The sequence below is a fragment of the Cavia porcellus genome, unplaced genomic scaffold (assembly GCF_034190915.1).
Source record: "Cavia porcellus strain 051 isolate PalLab524CR breed Dunkin Hartley unplaced genomic scaffold, mCavPor4.1 scaffold_3, whole genome shotgun sequence".
In the NCBI taxonomy this organism is placed as follows: domain Eukaryota; kingdom Metazoa; phylum Chordata; class Mammalia; order Rodentia; family Caviidae; genus Cavia; species Cavia porcellus.
This window is the reverse complement of record NW_026947486.1, coordinates 26,182,898-26,202,693: the sequence shown is the minus strand read 5'-3', so window position 1 is coordinate 26,202,693 and position 19,796 is coordinate 26,182,898. Positions and strand designations below refer to the sequence as shown.

General features: G+C 38.2%; 1 protein-coding gene across 19 annotated transcripts in view; it reads left to right on the top strand.

The window, feature by feature from the left end:
* Positions 1 to 2,786: 2,786 nt before the first annotated feature.
* The window catches only part of LOC100720927 (constitutive coactivator of PPAR-gamma-like protein 2), a 478,018-nt gene continuing 461,008 nt past the window's right edge, over positions 2,787 to 19,796 (top strand). For 3 of the 19 annotated variants that reach the window (XM_063245949.1, XM_063245951.1, XM_063245952.1), the window contains exon 1: positions 2,897 to 3,455. The gene's annotated coding sequence lies outside the window, so the exon portion shown is untranslated. The other 16 variants (XR_010046556.1, XR_010046555.1, XM_063245948.1 and 13 more) reach the window with 10 other exon arrangements.

Genomic DNA, 19,796 nt, shown 5'->3' with positions numbered 1-19,796 from the left:
TGGTGGTGAAACACTATTCTGCTTAAATGGTTATGTTTTGATCTGCCCTGTTTCGCTGTTATGCCCTCTTTTTTCTCAATCTCCACTCCATTATTTACTTTTTTATTTTTATCCATTTAATTAAAGGGAAAAATATAGCAGGATATAATATAGTAACCCACTTTGACTTTCTATTATCTCGATTTGAAGCCCTGTGTTACTCTCACCATCTTGTTTTTGACTGAGGTTCCTCTATTCTGTTTTGCTGGATAGTATCAGGTTCGAAAGTTTAGGCATCAGCTGAGAAGATAATGAGATTCATTATAACGCCCATTCTCATTGACTTTTATCTACTTTTGAAGACCTACAATATCTCCAATGTTTTGGTTTTGTCAGTTTTATTCTTTACGGTTTTGTTCAATTGTATTACAACTAATGATATAGGCAATTCTATTAGAAATAGCGGGAGGCATTATGGTAACCATTGTTGATCACCTTGTATTATGTTTTTATATTATCTATTATGTCCACCCTTTTGACTTGACTGATTCTGCTCTGTTATGTCACATTTGGTTTTACTCTCTTCCAAAAAAGCAACAAGAACCGTGGGAGCAATGAAACCCAAAATGTGTAATAGTCACTGTACAAAAGAGAGGAAAAGAAAGTGCTCTAAACTATATAACTGCATGTATATTTAAATGTATAAGATAGAAAATGATATCACAGAGTTTTATTGGATCATTGAACAGAACTGTTTGTAGTATCATTGTTGGAATGTCCACTCTACAAGCTTTAATTTTGTGACTGGAATAATTATTTCTAAGATGACAATATGTAATCCATTAACTAGTGACTTCCTACTGCGCATTTTTTTTCTTCTGTAAATCTGTATAACTTGTACCCCTTCACTGTTTTTTTTTCTTTCTTTTGTTTTCTCCTTAAATAAAAAAAAAAAAAAAAAAGAAATAGAAACCATGGTCACAAGTTTCTAGGTACCATCTCATATGGTACCTACAAAGACCTACAAAGATTTGGAATAAATTTTTATTAATCTTTGAAACTGACCCTTCATGGTAGTTTGGCTGCTCTTCCAAATAGCTTCCCCACACTAGTCTAATTCAATAGAGGAAAAGACTGTCTTCAGGAAAGTGAGGAAAGAAGGAATGTGGGAAACCCCATTCATTCTTTAGCTAATGGGAAGCACAGACACTCAAGGTACAGTGCTGGTATAATTCAGAAAAATCACTTCCCCTATTCTTTCAAATTTGCAAGGAAGGAAGACCTCCACAGGTGGAGTGGCTGAATCTCAACCTGTCCCTTGTCAAAACTGTAAGACATGGGTTTGGGTTTATTAAGAGCATGGTCTGACTTTCTTACATGTTCCAGCAACATTGGGGTTAATAAGTGATTCTTTTCAAGAGGCAAAAACAGCAACAAAAGACAAGTCTACCAAACCTCCTATCTTTGTGTGTGTGTGTGTGTGTGTGTGTGTGTGTGTGTATGGGGGAGTACTTGGGATCAAAAGGCCTCCTATCTTTTCATTCCATTTGGACCTTATAGGCTGTAGTTAATGTTCAGTGGACTGTTGCTGTTTTTTTGAGTTAGGGTCTTGGTATGTAGTTCAGGCTAGTTTTGAACTCACTGTGTGGCTCAGACTGGCAAACGTTTGCAGATCCTCCCATTTTAGCCTCCTGAATTTTGGGATTATGGGCAAGCACAACCAAAAGAAAAAGAGGTGCTGTACAGGAAGGAGATAGATATAACCCAGTGATAGGCCCCTGACGCTGGGCTATTGAAAAAGAGTAGCCTGGTATTTTCCATACAGCCTTCTACCCTCAAGGGATCCTGCTAAGCACTGAGGGGTTTGGAAAAGAAATCTTGCCCTTTAGGAGTTTAGGTACTATGACACCAGATGTATCCTGTGGGACTGAAATATGCTTGAGCTCTGCACAAAGAGCACCTGGGCTTAGGTTTTAATTTCTCCATACATAGTTGTGTGAACTTGAGTAAGTCATGTTCACTTCCTCTCCTAAGCTCAGTTTCCTTCTCTGTTAAACCATAATCAATGCAGTGAGAATTACAGAAACAATTCTGCACTGCATCTTATAGAGCACAGGAAGTGGTTTTTAAATTAAACCATTCAGCTGAGGCTACCACGTAGTGAAAGCTCAATGAAGACAGCATTCATTACCCGCAAAAGGACCTGGAAGTTTTTCAGGTAGATAGTAGGAGACTGAGAAAGCCAGCTACAGGGGAAGATGGCCTTTTGACGAGGGCACAGTCCAGGAACCCAACGGAGAAGTGAGGGGGCGGGGCCAGGTTTCTGAAGTGGTTGCTATGGCACCGAGGGGCCAAGGGAGGTTAACTGAACCCTTAAAACACTGTTGCCTCCCCCACCCGCCATCGCCCAGGGCCGAGGGGCATTGTTCCCTGCAAAATGGCGTCAGTAATCCTCCTCCCGGTCGGAGGCCTAAGTATCCCTTGAGAGTGGAACTGAGACTGAAGGTGAAAACAAAAACTACAATTCCCAGGATACATCGCACTCGCCTGTGAGGCGCAGGGCACGTGCCCGGGCCTAGCGGTTACATGCCTTCAAAATTCCGTTTCATAGCTTTCCTTTCCCATCTCTGCTTTCGTTGTTGCCCAGCCCCCGCGCGCGCGAATTGCAGTCCTGGTGTGTGTAGAGGGGACATGCAGTGGTCGTTGCCCTCACAACGTAACTGAGAGACCAGTATTTGTAAATCTGTGCTTCGACTTTTATTCCCAAAGCCGGCAGATAGTAGTCTCGCGAGAAAAACCGGGAATTAAAGGGAGCCGGGGTGGCGGGTGAGAAGGTGCTGGTGGGTACCACATCTCCACAGAGCTACCGCACTGAATGGCTTGCCAAGAATTGAGAGTGGGCGCGAGGTGGCTAGGACTTTTTTTTTTTGAGGGAGAGGGCAAAGAGGCCTTGAAAAGAACGAGAGATTCGGAGTACACGGGGCATGTCACGCTTAGCTCCTGACTGAAACTTTCCTTTAGGAGAGGAGAAGCCTTTCTCTTCGACGCGCATCCTTCTCTTCTGCTGCCTTTAGGAAGGCGGAGGAGGCGTGCCCAAGCTAGTTGGCTAACTACTCAGCACGTCGTTGCGATAGGAGCTGCTCAGAGTTAAGAGCTGCTCCGTTGGCGTTCCCTGCCCCTCCCCCTCTTCTTTTCTCTCCTCCCGTCCCCGCCCCCCTCCACTCCTCTCTTCTACCAGTGAATTCCCTGGCTGGAGTACGCGTGCGCTTTGTCAGCTCCTTTAGAGCGCGAGCTTGGGCACCTACCCCGCTCCTCCAACCCCGCCCGCTCTTTACCTTACCGGCCTTAGCTGGCCCGGTGGGCTCGCGGGTACACGCTCGCGCGCGCGCGCGCGTACACACACACGCATGCGACACGCAGCTGAACCGAGACGTCGAGGAGGGGAGTAAGAAGCATCGCAAGAGGCGATAGAGGAGGTGGTGTGTTTGTGTGTGTGTCTGTTCTACGGTGTGACTCATCGGGGGGCTGGAGGAGGCTTGAGAGAGGGCGAGGAAGAAGCAAAAAGTCAGCCTGTCCTGGTGAGGGTCCCGGGCGGGTTGGGACGCTGGGAGAGAGAGGAGGCCGGGGGGGGGGCGTGTCTGGGTTTGGGCTAGGAGATGAATGGGCCAGGGATGAATGGAGGGAGACTGCGGCGGCCAAGGGCCAAGAGTAAGTGTCCTAGTGTGGGCTGGCCTGACCCAGGCCGGGTGAGTGCCTTCACTGGTAGATACTGGAGGAGTCTGGAGTGGGATCTTTGGGGTTGTCGGAGCTGCTGTCCGAGTGACGAATTAGGCCGAGAGAAAAAGGCAAAAAGTGGGGAACGGTAGATTTGAGGTTGAGATGCATTTTCCTTTTCTTTTTTGTTTGGGGGGCTAACAACTTTGGGAGCAGATGGAAGACCAGGGGTCAGGGAAGGCAAGGAGGACACAAGAGGAAAACCAGGAGACAGTTGACAAAGGACTGAATAATCATTTAAGTGAAATTGAGGCTACTGAAACAGAAGAGCGCTTCGAATGTGGGAAGTTGAGTAAGGTTTCAGTGTTTGTATTGATGGAAATTGGGTGGGGAAAGAGTGAGTTTAATTTTTAGGTTCAGATGATGTGTGTGTGTGTAACGCGTGTGTTGACTGGATTGGAATTAGGAATATTGCAGTTTGGTTTTGTCAGTGTGTTAGGCTTAAAGAGGAAATTGAGAGACACTATTTGGGGAGGGCTGGTGTGTGTTGTGCGACATGTTGGGGATGGCAAGGAGGGCTCGGATAAAAGTGAGGTGGCTTCGTTGTATGGAAAGAGGTTTTGTTTGACTAGAAAGTGGTGAAACTTGTGGGGTGTTGGTGGAAGTCCTGTACGTGTGTATCTTTGTGTCTCAGGAGTTGAAAGATGTTAAAATGAGGCTGAACCTCAAAACAGATGCAAGTAGTATGGCTTATTCCTTTTTAAGAGTTACTGCTGAGGCAATTATATGAACAGCGTTTGAATGGTGAAAATCTGATTAGTAATGATTACATACTATTTTTGGAGGCTCTTTTTACCTGTTTTTCATCTGTAGTAAGTTTCAGGAGAACCTTTGACGAGGTGTTAGTATGTGACACAGAGCCGCAGGTGTCTTCTCGAAATCTCTGTCCTTTGGATTGGTGAATTTAAAAACTGTTTAACTCGAGAATCCAAAGGAATGACACCTTGCATTAAAGTACAGCTAAAATGTACTAAAGCTGATTTTGATTGCTTAAATAATTATACATGATATTTTGGTTCTTTTAAATTTGTCTTGTTTGAAAATTGGCACTTGCGTTTTGGTGTGAGTTTAAATTACAACAAATTACTTAGACATTTTGTTCTCTGAATACATCATTTCTATTAAGGATGTATTGTGATGGTTTCATTCTGTTCTGGGTCAAGATTTATCATTGGATTTATAACTTTATGATTTTTTTGCAAAATTTACTGACATGTACTGAGTTCTCTTGGAAATGTTGCAGATTTACAAACATTTCATGTATTCTGTTTTGATATTGGAAAGAATGTAACCTTTTTCTAGTTACCCATAGTTTGAATACAGAAGTTAGTAACATGTTCATAGTTTGTCAGATTGAGGTGAATATTTGGGGTGTGTGTGGGGGTGTATATATATATATATATATATATAGAGAGAGAGAAAGAAAGAAACAGAGACAGAGAGGGAACGAGAGAAAAGTTACTTGTAGCATCTTTACCAGGCAACATAATCTCCTTGTTTGCAACTAGATGAGGCTAGAAAAAGTGGAGTGAGATAAGGCTGGCATTTTAAGGCTGAGGTGAAGGACTAGACTTAGTTCTGCCTTCAAAAATTCCTTTTCTTTTCTTTCTTCCTTGCTTTTTTCTTTCTTTGTTTCCTTTTTCTTTTTTTCTGAAGACAGCATCTCCCTGCATAGTCCAGGCTGGCTTTGAATGCATTGTGCAGCTCAGGCTGTTCTTGAACTCAGCAATCTTCCTGCCTTAGCCTCCTGAGTGCAGCAGGCACGTGCCATCATGCCTGGCTCTAAAATTCTTGAAAATCTTTCTTGCTTCCCCTTTCTTCATTTGGCTGGCATGATCCTCTAAGCTAAATGAGGTGCCCTTCTTTAGAGTTCCCACACTTGGCATACAATGTTATTTACTGGACTTCAGTTGGGAGGCAGGCAGGAAAGGTATTTTCCTCCTTATTGTTGAAAGAGAAAGTGAAGCTCAGAAAAACAAGATGCCCTAGTAAGTGGTAGATCTTGGAGTTCTGACTTCTAGACCAATGTTAATCTTCGTATCAAAAGCCTGCATTTGTTGGTATTACTCTGTAATGTTTCAGAAGTTAGATTTCTGTAGTGTTGACTAAACTTTCTTCTGTAAAGTAGAGGAGTTTCTGTTTTCACTAAGTTGTCCATTGCTTAGCAAGTAAAATAGTAAAGTCAATAGTGCAAAAAACCATAGTAGAAATAAATAAAATGGCAACTATATATTACTAAAGGATTTGTAGTCATGTAATTGAATTAAAAATAGTCTCAGAGGGCTTTAATTTTTATGTTAATGTAGGAAGAGGGATGATGTGTAAGAAAAAAATACCAATACCCTTCCTTTCTGTATTATCTTAATATAAGCAGACCAGCTCTACTTGTAGGTATATGTGATCGTGTCTCTTGACTAAAAGCCAGAATTCATCTTTCTTTTCTTTTCTTTCGTTCTTTCTTAGGGGATTGAACTCTGGGCCTTCACACTGACCTTCATCCTCAGCCATTTTTAAAAATACTTTTATTTTGAGACAGGTTCTTGTTAAATCACTAAATTGCCTAATCTGGGCTCAAACTTGTGATCCTCCTGCCTCAACCCATGAGAATGCTAGGATTACAGGCTTGTTTCATCACCCCAGGCTCAGAATTCTTTTAAAGGAGTGTGTCTTTTCCATTTTTGTTTGAGATACAAAATTTTTGATACTGTTAAGAGATATTTGATGACTAAAGAACATCAATAATGGCATTTATTTAGAAATTCCCTAAATCTCAAAAGTGGAATTAAAGCTGGGTGTGATGATACATGTCTGTAATCCCACTGTTTTAGAAGACTCAGATAGGAGAATTGCAAATTGGAGTCCTTCTGGGGCAATTTAGTGAATCCATGCCTTTAAAAGGATGGAGGTGGTGGAGATGTAGCTCAGTGGGAAGGCCCTAAACTTACGATTTTTTTTTGGTACTGGGGATTGTACTCATGACCTCAAGCTTGCTAGACAGGCATTTATGCTGCTAAATTCCTGGCCCCTAAACTTTCTATTTTTTTTCTTCTCTTTTACAATTCTGAGATTTGAACATGGTCTCAAGTCATAGAATACAGATGCTCTGCCACTGAGCTACATCTCCAGCCCCTCCATCTCTTTTTGAAAAAAATCTTAATAGGCCAGGCAGGATGGCATATGGCTATATCCCAGCACTCTGGATGTTGGGGCAGGAGGATTTCCAAGAGTTCATGAGTAACCTGGACTGTATAGTGAGATACCAACTCAAACAAACAAACAAAAATCAACACTGCCCCCCAACTAAACTAACTTGAAATGAAGTACATTGTTTTCATGCTTTAGTATGGTAACTTAGAAATTTATGAAAAACCAGATGTGTTGATGCATGCTTGTAATCCCTGTACTGGAGAGTTTGAGGAAGGAGGACCGTGAATTAGAAACTAGACTGGATTACATAGTAAGGTCACATCTCTAAAAGCAATAACAAAACAAACAAAAAAAAAACCTCATGATAAAATTCCATAACAAATTTACTATTTGAACTGTTTCAAAGTATACATTTCAGTAGCATTAAGTAACTATGGCATTGTGCAGTTAGCCCCACTGTCTAGTGTCAAAATGCTTTCATAACTGCAAGGGAAGTTATATACCCAGTAAGCAGACTTTCCTCATTTTCCCTTCCCTTCAGCCTCCTCTGTCTCTTATGGATTTGCCTTTTCTGGATATTTTATAAGTGGATATAAGGTATAGATGAATTATTATATCTGGGGTCTTTCACTTAGCATGGTTTTGTCGAGACATATACATATACTGGGATGTGACTGATTCCCTTTTCTAGTGGAGTAATGTTCCATTGTATTGGTATGCCAAATTTTGTTCATCAGTTCGTAGATGTACTGGGGGCATTTATGTCTTTAAACTTCTGTGAGTAGTGCTACTATGAATACTCATGTAAAAGTTTTTGTTTGTGTATTGGTTCAATTATTTTGGATACCTAGAAGTGGAATTTCTGAGTCATATAGTACTCATATGTTTAACTTGTTGAGAATCTACCAAACTTTTTTATAGTAGCTGTCCAGTTTTGCATTTCCACTAGCAATGTATGACGATTGTAGTTTCTCCATCTCCTCATCAACACTTGTTGCTTTCTTTTTTTAAAAAAATGAGAATCCTGGTGGGTGTTAAGTGGTATCACTGAGTTTTTAGTTTACATTTTCCTCATGAATAATCTCATTGGACTTCCTCTGTTGTGCTTGTTAACTATTTGTGTTTCTTCGTTGGAGAAATGTCTATTTAATTTGCTAATTTTTAATTTGATTGTTTTTATTGATTTGAAAGGGTTTTTTTGTTTTCTTTTTTTTAGATAGGGTCTCACCGTGTACCCCAGGCTGGCCTCAAACTCATGGCAATCTTCCTGCCTTAACCTCGTTGAGTGCTGGGATGACATGTATGGAGGAATTGTAAGAAAGTTTTTTAAAGTCTATATTCTAGATACTAGCCCCTGATGAGATAGGTGATTTGCAAATAGTTTATTTAATTCTGTGAGTTGTCGTTGTACTTTTTTGATAGTTGTTTTGAGGCATAAGAGTTGAAATTTTCAGAAATCCATTTTATCTATTTTTTCTTTGGTTTCTTGTGCTTTCAGTTTTATATCTAAGAAATCGTTGCCATTTCAAGGTCACAACAATTTACTCCTCTGTTTTCTTTGAAGAGTTTTATAGTTTTGGTTCTCATGTTTATGTCTTTGATCCATTTTGAGCTCATTTTTATATATGACATGAGTTAAAGGTCCAGCTTTATTCTTTTGCATTCAGATTAACTTGTAGTTTTTAAAATGCAATGCACACATTTATAAATGTATATTAAATAAAGCTATTTGTGGTGACATCCAATCACTCTTTGGTGAGTTGTGAGAGAGGGATGTTTCTAAATGTGTTTTTTATGGTGCTGGGGATGGAACCCAGAGCCTTGTGCATGCTAGGCAAGCACTCTGAGCTTCCACCCAGGCCTTCTAAGTGCATTTTTTTGTGGTACTGGGAATGGAACTTTACTACTGAGCTACATACTTTTTATTTGGACACAGAATATCCTAAATTGACCAGGTTGGGTTTGAATTTGAGAATCTCCCGACTCAGCCTCCTTCACTGCTGTGATTACAGGTGTATACCACGATGTCTGGCTTCTAATGCATTTTTGAAGGCCACACATTTGTATTTGCAGTGTGGAGAAATTTCAAAGGTCCTTATGAGCCAGTGAGACTTTTATGGTAAGGAAACCTCAGTATGTTGAAGTAAACAATCCTTATGCTAAGATTACATAAAGTTTTTTTAATTTTAATTTTTATGTTTTTTGGTACTGGGGATTGAACTCATGACCTTTGTGCTTGCCAGCAGGCACCTGTGCCACCGAGCTATATCCCCAGCACATAAAGTATTTTTAATTAAGAGTTTTTGTTTGTGAATTATTTATATAGGGTTGAATCATTGTTTAAAATTGGGGAATAAACAGTTTTGGTCTGTAATTATATGTTATTTAACCAGAAATTGGCTATGCATCTTTTGTAGTGCTGGGGATCAAACCCAGGGCCTTGTGCATGCAAGGCAAGAACTCTACCATTGAGCCACATTCCCAGCCCCCAATAGGTATATTTTAAAATATACCCGTGTCATACCTGTGTTATATTCTTTATGTCAGATCTGTTATCTAGACTAGTATTTTGAGCCAACTTAATTAAAATGCGTGTCAATCAGTACTTTCTAGATGCTTTTCATTTGTAACCTAAGTTATGTTATTGTTTAGTTACTTGTAAAAATGGGAATTAAAATTAGCATAACACAATTGGTTGATAAATCTCAGCTTTTAGTTCAGCATAATTAGAATAGGGCCATTAATTTGTTTTTAATACTAGGAAATGTTTTTTTGTTTTGTTTTATTTTTACCTTTAATTTTTTTACTGGAGATTGAACTCAAGGCTTTTGCCCTAAGCTATACTCCCTGCCTTTCTTTTATTTATTTATTTTATTTTGAGACAGACTATCACTAAGCTACTAAATTGCCCAGGCTCTGCTTGACTTCGGTTCCTCCTGGCTCAGCTTTTGAGAGCTGGGATTTTTATCTATATGCCACCATCCCTAGCAGGAGATATTTTGAAATAAGCATGAGAAATGTATGTTCATTCAGCTCCAAGACCTATAAGATGATAGTTTAGCTCTGATTATGTCCACTGCTTCTCAGAGAATATTTTTTTTCTGCCAGGTATGGATTCTAGTACCTCCTACATGCTAAAGAAGTACTCTACTACTGAGCCACATAGCCCTAATCCCAAGTGATTTTTTTTAAATTTTTCTTGGGGCCTACTGTGGTGGTATTTTGACTTAGTCTGAAGCTTTCTTGCAAAAGATTAAAAACTTTTTTGTTTTGTTTTTCTGAAACAGGATCTTGCTATGTAGTTCAGGCTGGCCTTAAATATGCTGAATATGTAGCATAGGCTGGTCTTCAATCCATAGAAATCCTCATGCTGTAGCCTCCTGAGTGCTGGGATTATGGGCACATGTGTCCCTTGAGATTTAAAACTCTTGAAGATAGGTGGTTCATTTGCTAAGAACGTTTAAAGGTGCTGATGAGTTATTCTTAAGTTGTTAGCCCAAGTGATTCACAGTATGACATACTCAAGATATTTGTAGGTTCTGCCATTTGTTCAACAAATAATCATTGAGTTCCTACAGTGTGCCAGTGTCAGCATGTTAGAAGTAGGTGAAAAAGAAGGATTACAGTGGAGGTGATGGATGGTCAATAAATAAGTCTGGAAAATAAGTACAATGAAGAAAGTTTTAAAGAGAGTGGGGATATTGAAGGAGGAGCTTCCATAGCTCAGGTAGCTAAGGAAGGATTCTTTAAGGAGGTAACTTTAAATGAGAAGAGACTAGCTAGTATCTCCTGAGGGAGGGTTCAGACAATGAAAGCAAAGATATTAACTGGTGCTACCTCTTTTCACCACTTTTTATTTCCCAAATGTCTTGTATATTTTTTTTTGGAACTGGCTGTGTATGTGTGTGTGTGTGTGTGTGGTACTCTGGGATTGAACTCGGCTGTGTGTGTGTGTGTGTGTCTGTGTGTGTGTGTATGTGTGGTACTATGGTATTGAACTCAGGGTCTTCCCTCTGAAATCCGTTTTAACCTTGTTTTGTAATTTGAGACAGGGCCTTGCTAAATTACTAGATTGTCCATGCTGCTTGAATTTGAGGTCCACTGCCTCAGCCTCCCAAAGTGCTGAGACTATAGGCTTGTGCTGCCAAGCCAGGCTAAACAGGCTGCTACTGAATGGAAATTCTTAGCATCCTTTCTGTTGATTGAATTACATCATAGATTTTAAAAATGGGTGAGTTACTAACTTTTGTTTTAAGAAACCCAAAACAAAAATAAGTACATTCCTCACGAGAGACAGCCCTACCCCTACCTACTTTGCAGCGTTCCTTTGCTAACCAATGGGAAAATACAGTTTGTAATACATATGAAATGTAATGTAGTCTATTAATATACTTTTGGAAAGGATCTCAGTTGAGAAATATTTTCTCACCAATCTATCTATCTAGATATTTATTTTTGTTGGTACTGGGGATTGAATTTATTATGATCTCCTGCTTGCCAGGAAGGCGCTTGTGCTAGTGCCCTTCCACCAATTTAAAGCTTTTATGTTTGTATCCATCTGGCAAATTTTAGCATCAAATGTCTGAATCCATAGATTAATATGGAGAAGTTCGGTTCTTAAAAAGTGGTAGTTTGGTAGGCTATGTGTTGGATTTGGAGCTAGAACACTGAGTTCTAGAATTTAGCAACTCTGTAACTTGGACAAGCCTTTAAACTTCTGCAAACCTTTCTGATTTTTAGAATTCAGATTAATACCAAGTAGCTCTCAGGATTGTTCTCAGGAATAATCGAGTTAAATAGATGAATTATTTTTTTGTTGGTGCTACAGGTCTTCTATTCAGGCTGTACCACTGAGCTACATCAGTACCCCCACTCTCAGTCCCATGAAGTTCTTTTGAAAATTGTAAATCAGGAGTCAGAAAACTTTTTTGGTGATAAAAGGCCAGATAGTAAATATTTTAGGCTTTGTGGACCATGAAGTATCTTTTGGGATTATTCAGCTCAGCTTTTGTAGAAATTATGGAAGATATGTAAATGAATGAATTAGGGCGATGTTCCTGTGAAACTTTATTTTTGGGCACTTGAACTATGTTTTGAATAATTTTAAGGGCCATGGAAGACTTACTTAAAATTTTTTTCAATCAACTTAAAAATGTTTAAAAACTTCTCTTTCTCAGTGGCTACAAAAACCTTTAGAGTGATAGGGTTGGCCTGACTGACAGGCAGTCTATACTTCAGATGCTGCTACTATAAAAGCATAGTTATAATAAGGTGTTAATTTGGGATATGAGGATAGGAGATCAATACATAGAAATTATTTAATTTTGATGACAAAGGACATAGGGTGATAGTTTTTGTTGTTGTTTTGTTTTGTTTTTTTGAGGCAGGGTCTCAGTTCTGTAGTCCAGGCTGGACTAAAACTTGTGGCAATCTTCTTTTCTCAGCCTCCTGAGTGCTGGGATTACAGGCATGCACTACTATACCTGGCCTCAAGATAATTTTGCCGCAGAACTTTTTCACATAAAATGAGGATCTTTAAATGAAGAAATGATTTTGCTAAGGTAAAATAGGAAAAGGCAAAAGGTAGTTTTAGGTTGTAAATTCCCAAGGAATATGATGTGGTTGTGAGAGTGAGAGAGAGAGGCAATTCAAAGTTGTAAATAGTGTACTCATATGACTTCATGTTATGTGGCACATTATCAGGAGTAAGTTTCCTCATTGTAAAATGAAAATAACAATATTACTTATCTTAAGGTTTTTGTGGCAAAATGCAAAAAAGGGGAGTTTACAAATGCTTGGCATATAGCACTCAATAACTGTTAGTTAATGATACTCATTTGATTATACATTAAGAAATATATATTCCTTAAAATTATTTATATTACATTGATTGAACACAAGACTTTTACATTGAGCTAGATCCCTAACCCCCATTTAAAAATTTTTTAAAATTAATTTTTATTATTAACGGTGACAAGAGTTTATTTGAAGAAGCAAGAGTGAAGAGTGAGGGAGAAACTGGCTCTGCAGAGTGAGTTGGGCTGACTAAAAGATGAAAAAGCGAGATGTAAGTACACCCTGGAGAACACAGGGTGGACTATTGTGAGGAAAACCACAATGGCCTATGTGTTTTAAAATTTTATTTTTGCTTTAGTTCTTGAGACAGGTCTCAATATGTAGTTCAGACTGACCTTGAGTGTACTATGTAGTCCAGGTTGGCCTTGAATTTGAGATAATCCTCCTGCCTTAGCCTCCCCAAGTGCTGGGATTCTAGGTACATGCCATCATGCTCAGCTGTTTTTTGAGACAGTGTCTCACTAAATTACTAAGTTTCCAAGGCTGGGCTCAAATTTCCAGTCTTTCTGTCTCAGCTTCACACAGTACTAAGGATTATAAGTATGTGTCACCACACTCAGTTCTTTCATAGGCTTTAAAATCAAAATGTTTATGGCAATTTTTATTTTCAAGGTCATGGAGTAAAAGTTATACTCACACATTGTAGGTCAGAGTTTAAATTGGAATTGCCTTCTATGGAATTTAATTGCATATAAAAGATAATTTGATAGCATTATATAAAATACAAATGTATATGTGCACTCTTCTGGGTGTATTAGTATTACTGTAATAAAAGCTTAAAACTGTAAATCTCCTTTGTTCTAGCAGTCTTCAGGATTTTAAATATAGATGATAAAGTATGCAATATTATTTGTAATAGTAAGCAATTTGCTACAAAATAAGAATGTGAAACATGCGTAGTGAAAAGGAAAAAAAAACAGTATCTTATGTTATGACTATACAGGAAGCTTAATGGGCTGGAGATGTAGCTTATTGGTAGAGCACTTGCCTAGCATACCTGAGGTCATGGGTTCCATTCCCTAGTACCACAAAAAAAAAATCACAGGCAGGATGATTGCTTGCACCCAAGAATTCATGGCTAGCATGGGCAATATAGGAAGACCCCCATTTTGCACAAATAAATAAAAATAATAAAAACAGTATATACTATAACTTTTTTGTGGTACTAGGATTAAATTCAGGGCTTTCCCACTGAGCTAAGTCCCTAACTCTTTTTTTTTTTATACTTTGAGACAAAGGTTTGTTAAATTGCTAAATTGCCTAGGCTGGGCTTGAATTTGTGACCTCCTTCCTTGGGCTCCCAGAGTACTGGGATTAGAAGCATGCACTACCACATACAGGCACTGTTAGTTTTTTTTTTTTTTGTGGAGAAAGGGAAAGAGAACATATATTTGCCTAAAGAGACTCTGAAGGGAGCTAGGGCATATAGTTCATTGGAAGATCAGTTGCCTAGTATGCAAGAAACCCAACCCAGCAATGAAAAAAATGTAAAAAGAGAAAAATCATATGAACAATTAATTCATATAGGATGAGAAACAAACTAATAAACATTAAAAAAAACCCTGACTCTTATTAGTCATCAAAAAATAAAGAGTTTCATGGAGCAAAGCAGATTAGCTTAATTCCCATTTATATGCAATCATACTGGTAATATTTCATACCTGTCATATTGACAAAATTAATTATATTTAAAAAATGGATTGCCACCAGGTGTGGTAGCCTATGCCTATGATCTCAGCACTTGGGAGGATGATGCAAGAGGATCACCTCAAGTTCGAGGCCAGCCTGGGTTACAGACTGGGTTTAAGGCCAGCCTGAACTCCATAGCAAAACCCTGTCTCAAAAAGAAAAAAATCAATTGTCTAGTAATACTATAACAAGTATTGGTAAGAACATAAACAAGTATTGGTAATAATGTAAAGAAAAAGAAACTCAGATATTATTGGTGGGACTATGAGTAAATATATTCACTAGAAGATTAATTCAGCAGTATTTAGTAAAACTAAAAATTGGTGTGTGGCATGATTCCATGTGACTATAATCCATCTGTTGGATTGCTCAAGAGGCTGAAGCCGGAGAATTACTTGAGCCCAAGAATTTGAGACTTATTTGGGGAACAGAGAGACCTTGCCTCTTAAAACATAAAAAATTAGAAGAAGAGGGCCTGGGGATATAGCTTCATGGTAGAGTGGTTGCCTACTATACAGGAGACCCTAGGTTAGCTCCCCAGAATGCAATAAATACAACAACAACAACAACAACAACAACAACAACAAAAAACAAAACTTGAGGGAAGGGATAGGAACTAAATGGATGGGAGACAGGATCTGAAGTGAGCCTGCCCATTTATATTTCTCTTTCTTTGATTTTTGAGCTATATATTATGCTTCTGTTTATTTACTTATTTTTGTGAAGCTGGGGATGAATCCCAGGGCCTTGTGGATGCAAGGCAAGTGTTCTACACTGAGCTACAACTCCAGCCCCATATGTTATATTTTTAAAAAAGTAAATTAAGAATTATTTCTGAAATTATTTAGCTCCTCCAAGGATTATTTTTCTTTTTTATTGATCTTTGTTTCTTTTCTTTTCCTTTTTTGGTTTTTGAGGGAGGGTCTATGTATTGCAGACTGGCCTTGAACTCACTACCGTGTATGTAGCCCAGGCTAGCTTCAAATTCGCAGCAGTACTCCTGCCTCAGCCTCCCAAATGCTAGGATTACAGGTTTGTGCCACTATACCCAGCTTTCATAATCTTTCTTTACTGTGTTATAGGTGTTCTTCAAATGACTGTCTGCCTAGCCTATTCATACAATATTTAAGAATGAGCTAACTGAAAAGTTCTGTCTACTTGAGCAGGCTTTATTTTGGGGTTCATGAATGGACTGTTGACTATTAATCCACTTGGAGAGCTCAAATGCCAAAGGACAGAGACCTTTGCTCTAAGGTTCTCTGATTCTTCTCAGTTACTTGAATTTGAATTCTGTATCTGGGGATTTATTTCTTTTGGCTGGAGGGTTCATCTGTTGTGCCGTAATTCAGATCCTCAGTCTGTGTGATGGTACACAGGTCTAATCCCAGTATTTTGGGAGACTGAGGCAAGGAGATTGCAAGTTCAAGGGCAGCCTGGACAATTTAGTGATTTAGTAAGACTGTCTCAAAAAAAAAAAAAAAGAAAGAAAGAAAGGGACTGGCATATAGCTTAGGGCATAAATCCTGGGATTAGTGCTCAGTACTAGGGGAAAAATTCATATCCTAATAGTATTCTTGCTTTCCGCCTTTTTCCCTCTGCCCCTCTGTGAAATCAGTCTTCAGACAGACTCCAGGATTGTACCCTGAAAATCTGTTCCTTCCTGTGTTAGTACCTCATTTATTTCCACTACATATTTTAAGTTGTAGCATCCTTGGATTTGTATTATCAGCTAGTTCTTATCTGCTCTTTGCCAGGAATTGTTGAAATGTTTTTATCTGCCATACTGTTTTCCGTTTGGAACACTGACTTATTTATATTTTTGTGGAACTTTACCATCACTTTTCTGGGTTCTTGGAAAGAACAAGTGATACAGATGTTCAGTTTACTTTCTCGAAGCAGAAGTCTACAGTGGTACGTCTTTTCCCCCACATTGCTGGGGATTGAACCCAAGGCCTTGAGCATACATACATTGAGCTACACCCCCAGATATCAGTAGTATATATTAACTTTGGATAGATTGTAGGCTTTTTGATGACAAGAACTTATTTTTGTTCTTTGATTCTTGGATCTTGACACAGTCTTGTATTGGTACTTGGTGAATGTTTATTGGTATGAATGCATGTATATGACAAAGAAATTTGTTAGTGGAAAATGTACTGTGTAATCTTGACGTTTTGCATCCTTTTAATTGCTGGTGATAAAAAGGTAAAGAAATTCTTTAAGGCATTGTTGACAAAATACTATTTTTTGCTGTGTATGCTTTTTAGTACTAAGTATTGAACCCAAGATCTTGTTCTTGCTGGGCAAGTGCTCACCCTTGAACAACATTCCCATTCCTGTTTGAAATACAATTTTAAAAAAAATTATTTTGAGACAGGATTTCGCTAAGTTCCCCAGACTGACCTTGAATTTGCAGTTCTCTTGCTTTAGCCTTCAAAATAGCTGGGATTATAGGTGTGGGCCACTGTGTGTGGCCTGTGATATTTTATGTTTGTTGTTGTTTTAAGATGGAGTATAACTACTGTATGTTGACCAGACTAGTTTTCAAATCTTCGGCTCAAGCAATATTTTTATCTCAGGCTGATCAGTAGCTGAAACTACCGATGTGTCCCACTATACCTAGCTTTTTATTGGTTCTGTGTTGGATTTCATATGGTTAGAACTAAGATAAGCTACAGGGAAAATTTTATTTTGAACCTTTGACTCAAATGTTCCAAGCACATGTAACAAATATGTTGAAGGAAGAGCAATAGGACATGACTTTGAGAGATTTTTTCCCCCTAAATTCAGTCTGTGGTTGTCATTATACATATTCCTAGGGCTTAGATCAATGTATTGACCATTTTATGAAGGAAAAATGAGCACACAAAGGTCGTTATATATAGCTGTGAATTTAATAGGAGACTATATCTGAGGCCTTTACTTTTGTTTAAAAGTTTGCAGTCTGTCCTTATGGGAGCTGACATGTACATAACATATCTTAATTCTTTTTTCATCCCCTTACTGTTCCCTACAGTCCCTCTCTTTCCATATCTTAGTTACTTTCCCTTTTGCAAAAGATCTATGTCCTGTTCCCTATTACCTGTTTTTTATTTTGTTCTTTTATATATATATATATATATATATATATATATATATATATGGAGAGAGAGAGAGAGAGAAAGAGAGAGAGAATAAAACAAAACAGAACAGAGCAAAGCACATCAGAGCAAAACAATGCAAGTAACACAGGATTTCAAAACAAGACAACAGAAAATCAACAGTGGTTATCATAGTGTCTCTTGTTTTCTTTGAAATAGTTGTCCATACCTTCACACACAATAAATTATTACAAAAAATAGTGTAAAATCAATCAAAACAAAAGAGAGAGCCTTGTGGGCCTTCAAAACCAGATGATAGAAAATTAATAATGACTACCATAATGTCTCTTGTTCTCTTCAAAATAGCTATCCATACTTTCACACATAGTGAAATCAAGTAATAGAAAACAGACTAAAACAAATCAAAATGAAGAATAAAAGCATTATTGGACTTAAAAATAAGATGATAGGGAATCAGTGATGGCTACCATGATGTCTGTCTCATTTTCTTCAATGTAGTTGTCCATACCATCACATGTTGGGGTCTGTGCCTAGACCCCCAAACCTCCAAATAGGTACATGATGAAGGCTCAAAGGAATGAGACATGTGGCATGGTCTTTAGGGCTGCCTGAGGAGTGAAATCCTTGGCAAAGCTTGTAACTGCTAGCTGACTGGCTGACTGATGCTAGGCAGCTTATATATAATCAGAACAAGCAAGGAGTTGAGTGGACAATGGAGGAAACCTGAATAGGACCTTGGGAAGGGTCCAAGGACCCCTCAGAGCAATAGACAATGCTAATAAGGAAAACTACCCACAAGGTCTCTAGGTTGCTTCAGCTGTGGCCTATCTTGCCATGAGTTGTCTCCTTGTTCTCAGTTCTTTCATACCCAGACCATGCCACAGCGCACATGTATTCGGTTTCAGTGCTCTCCAACAATCACATAATAAAATCAATTCTTGTAAACGCTTTAGGAGAAATTCTAGGCATATATAAACCTATACATGTACATCTGTCCTTTCTATATTAGAGGGAAAAATAAAGTATAAGAAAAATAAGAAACAAAATAGACAAAAATAACAAAACCCAAAACAATAAAGATGTAGGCTTTCAAAACATGGTGGTAGGAATGTAACAAATGTTGTTTTGCATAGTTATCTTCAAAAGTGTTGCTTGAATTACCAGATATAGACATGCAAAATGTATCTAATCCTACTGATGTTAACTGTTTTGTTCCAAAAACTAATTGAATAAGTAGTACAATCATTTTAGTAATCATTAAGTGTATATATACAAATTTGTATCTTCTTTCTTTTCTCTTCCTTCTTTTCTCCTTTATCCTGAGTTATTTTTCCTCTTTGAGCAGTTTCTTACCCTTCCACCATACTTACTGTAGATTCTGTATCTTATTTATTCTTTTAGTTTCTTACACTAGAGAGACAATATTGTATTTACACATGTGAGTTTGATTTATTTCACTTATGAATGTGGTCTCAAGTCACATTCATTGACCTATAATACTATATAATAGTATTTTGATTGGGATAACATTAAATCTGTATAACAATTGTAGGAGAATGGCCATTTACACAGTGTTAGTTCTTCTTTACAGGCAATTAGTGGTCCTTCTTTACAGGCAATTAGTATTCCATTGTATAAAATTACCACATGTTTTTTTTTTTTTTTTCCATTCCTCAGTTGATGGACATTTGGGTTGTTTCCAAGATTTAACTATTACAAAATAGTTGCTGCTAGAAACATGGGTGCACATATCACACTGTGGTATGATGTTTTCAGTTCTTCTGGGAATATGCCCAGAAATGGAATAGCTGGGTCAAATGGGACCTCCAATCCTTGCCTTTTGAGGAATCTCCACACTGATTTCCATAGTGGTTTCACCAGCCTATACTCCCATCAACAGTGAAGTTCTTTTTTCCCCACAATCTCTCCAACATTTGTTATTGGTGATTTTCTTGATTCTGTTTATTTTTTCTGGAATGAAATGGAATCTCAGTGCTAGATTAATTTGTATTTCTCTAATGACCAATGATGCTGAATATATTTTCATGTATTTATTTGCCATTTGTATGTCTTCAACTGAGAAGTATATATTCATCTCAGATGCCCATTTTTGGATTCAGTCATTGAATTTTGGGGGCCTAATTTTTTAAAATTCTTTATTATGTTAGAAGTTCCATGTCTGAGGGACAGTTGACTAAGATTTTTTTCCCAGTTTGTGGATTTTCCTTTCACTCTGTTGAAGATTTCTTT